Genomic DNA, 265 nt, shown 5'->3' with positions numbered 1-265 from the left:
CCTTCTCCAGCCCGGACCTCCCTCCTTCCTTCCTTCCCCTTCCGGGGGTCTCTGCTCCCCTGCCCGGGGGTCTCTGCTGCCCCACCGGGGTCTCTGCTGCCCCACCGGGGTCTCTGCTCCCCTGCCCGGGGGTCTCTGCTGCCCCACCGGGGGTCTCTGCTCCCCCACCGGGGGTCTCTGCTGCCCTGCCCGGGGTCTCTGCTGCCCCACCGGGGTCTCTGCTGCCCCACCGGGGGTCTCTGCTGCCCTGCCGGGGGTCTCTGCT

The sequence above is a fragment of the Parus major genome, chromosome 15 (assembly GCF_001522545.3).
Source record: "Parus major isolate Abel chromosome 15, Parus_major1.1, whole genome shotgun sequence".
In the NCBI taxonomy this organism is placed as follows: domain Eukaryota; kingdom Metazoa; phylum Chordata; class Aves; order Passeriformes; family Paridae; genus Parus; species Parus major.
The sequence above is the reverse complement of the archived record's forward strand: the minus strand, read 5'-3'. Positions refer to the sequence as shown.